The sequence below is a fragment of the Haemaphysalis longicornis genome, unplaced genomic scaffold, assembly GCF_048455015.1.
Source record: "Haemaphysalis longicornis isolate Haplotype H1 unplaced genomic scaffold, Haemaphysalis longicornis Haplotype H1 scaffold_7, whole genome shotgun sequence".
Taxonomy (NCBI): Eukaryota; Metazoa; Arthropoda; class Arachnida; order Ixodida; family Ixodidae; genus Haemaphysalis; species Haemaphysalis longicornis.
In genome coordinates this window covers 195,207,035-195,209,920 of record NW_027526422.1, presented here as the reverse complement: position 1 = coordinate 195,209,920, position 2,886 = coordinate 195,207,035, and the positions used below count along the sequence as shown (strand labels likewise).

Here is a 2,886-nt window from a genome sequence, read left to right as displayed (position 1 = left end):
GCGTGGTACAAGCATTTATAATTAGGGTTTTGTCAAAACAAGCTACAGAAGGGGCTTTTGTATCGAGTATTCTTAAAGCTGGAGCAGTGCTTCAAGGCATGTAATCAATAAAGCGCTGAAATTTACGGCAAGTACAGATTCTCAAGTTTATTATAGAAAACTGAAACCTACACTACTCAGCTTTATGAATCTATACAGAGTATGTTTGGGATATTTCCATTAAATTCGTAAGACAAAACTTCCAGCAATGCACGCTAAAGAACAAACAGCTTGAAAAAGTGAAGTATTTTGCTGAATGAAATAGATCTAGCACACTGCAGATTACATGTTGCAAAGTATGGCATGCAAACTAGATGAAACGAAGTCGCAAAGCTTGAAAATTCTTTATTTAACACTTTATAACCTCCAATGTAAATACAACCTTTCACGTGCTCATCGTGCTTCATGCCAGGAACATCTTGGCTGAAAATTTTCCCCAGCTCCTCGGTCAGCACCTGCAAAACCAAAAGCAACAATTTCATGTTTTTGTCCTATATACGGCTAGATTATTAGACACAAAAAGAATTTTAGCCTGCTTTTGAACTATTTTGGTTGACTCGACTCTACAACTAATGTAGTGGCATGCCAACAAATACCAATCATGTTTGAAGTACTTTTGACTGCACCCTTCAAAAAAATTTTACGAGGCATTGGGGATTCTTTACTGTTGTGGTTTTATGTCGGAACATGCTTCTGTCATCACTTCATGGCGAACTAAATTTTTGACTCTTGAAAACCTCTACAAAGCCAAATGATAGCTGAAACTGGTAGGATTCGCAGTGCTTCGCTAGATGCCCTCGATCTCACTGACAAGCTGTACTGTCTTGTGCACTAGCATAAGCAGTTTGCGGATAGGGTACTGCAGAACAAATGCCTAGCCTAATTTAAAAAAAGAAAAACTGCATTTCTCGGTTGCATCGAGCAAAGCTGTTCTATGCCCGCCGAATATTCTACAATCAGGGTTCGTACAGGCTTGAAAAGCAAAAATTCAAGGGTTTTCAAGGACTTTCAAGGACCAGAAAACACATTTTCAAGGTCCCCATCGAACGTTTTATGTGGGATTATTTATAACTTTTCCAACACAATGCAAAAGTTTTTTATTGCACAATACCTAAGCACATTAGTGCACATTTAGATAGTTGCTAACGGGTTCGTAAATGCTTCCCCAGCTTTATTTATTATTTCATGGCTGGTATTTAGAGGTTTTTCTTTTTCCTTTGTGTTTGCTGAGGCTGTTTGATTTTAAAACTTAGTTAATGTTGCCTGCACCTCCTCCTTTGTCAGCAAGAGTATCAGCTAAAATTAAATCCGCAAGTGTTGCTGCAAGGCAGGATGAACAATGTACACGTGCACCATTTGCACGAAAAAGCAAACGCAGATGGAGCGTATGAGGCACAGGAAACATGCAAAAAGCATGCGTCCACAGACTATATGGAAGATGCAAGATAGAGACCAGAAGCTGGCTTTCACTGGATTGTATCGTGACATGGATTGGATTGACAAGTGTCTGCTCCCACCAAACTTGTAATTTCGCGCAATACACTGAAACTTGATTGTTACGATGTTTCTTTACATTTGTTAGCACCTAAAATCCACGACAAACACTTTGAATTCTTGTCAAAAGACAGGGCCATTGATTCTCTCCGGAAAAATCAAGGGTTTTGAAGGACCATTTAAAAATTCCAGGACTTTCCAGGCCTTGAAATTGACACTTCTAAATTCAAGGGTTTTCAAGGTTTTCAAGGACCTGTGCGAACCCTGTACAATATAAACATACGTTTTCACCAACGCGCTTTGACGGCATCTATCAATTATGAGGTGTGCGCGCCGTAGTGGAGGCCGCCGGATAAATTTTGACCGCCTAGGTATCTTTAACGTGCGCCTAAATGTCGTACACACGGGCGCTTTCTTTTCGCCTCCATCACAAAAGCGGCCGCCGCAGCCGAAAATCGAACCCGCGTGCTTGGGCTCAGCAGCACTATGCCCTAGCCACCGAACCACCGCGGCGGGTATTGACGGATACGTGCGTCTACAAGCGCATACAGCAAGCACGGTTAGTATATTAGTACACGCTTCATGCTCACGTCAGCAAAATGCATTTACTTTGCCGCGTTCGCCGGCATAAGCCACACTATAGAGCACCTCGGCGTAAACACTACGGCCGCGTCCTCTCTTCTAGGGTCGTGAAATCACCCACCTAAAACGCACCATACGGCTTTTTACACGTTTCGCAACACCGTTCCTACATTTCAACTCAAGGCCAATGCATAACGCATCTCCGCAACGAGCTCACACAGTAAAAATTGTTACAACCCTTTCCGTAAACTTGAGTGGACGTAAAAGTAGCCACTGCGCACACCACGTCGTAGGTAGCGCCGGGCTGAATGCGAACGCCGGCACACTCAACGACTGTGTCTTTCAACGAGAGCACGTGCACGCACCGCTGATAGCTTTACGGAAACGGTATAACTAATTTATCGCGCCTATGATTGCCAAGAAAAGATGATTCGCTGAGCGCGTTGGCACTGTCATTCAAAACGCGCTAAGCCCGTTATGCCTAACTTCGGCACAGCGTACGGCGTTTGCAGTACACGGAAAGCTAAAGACGATTTCCCGCCCCCTCCCCACTCACCGGCACTTATAAAAATGTCTTACCTTTCATTGAGGACGCAAAAAGATGTCTAGAAGAAAGCAGCAGGGAAGCTATAGTTCATCTCACAACCTACATGCAGCACTGTGGAGGCTACATTGTTGTCCCCCTCAGGCCGCCTAACTCACCGCGAAGGAAGCGACAAAAGGCGCCGGGGCCGTGCGGTGCCACTTGCCGAGAGGGGAGAAGGGAGTGTC

General features: G+C 44.1%; 1 long non-coding RNA gene across 1 annotated transcript; it reads right to left on the bottom strand.

Moving 5' to 3' along the window:
* Window positions 1-367: 367 nt before the first annotated feature.
* Window positions 368-2,886, bottom strand: LOC144145677 (uncharacterized). Its single transcript, XR_013317569.1, has 2 exons — window positions 2,695-2,886; window positions 368-494 (listed from the first exon to the last, which is right to left on the bottom strand). It is a non-coding gene; the product is annotated as an uncharacterized LOC144145677 (long non-coding RNA).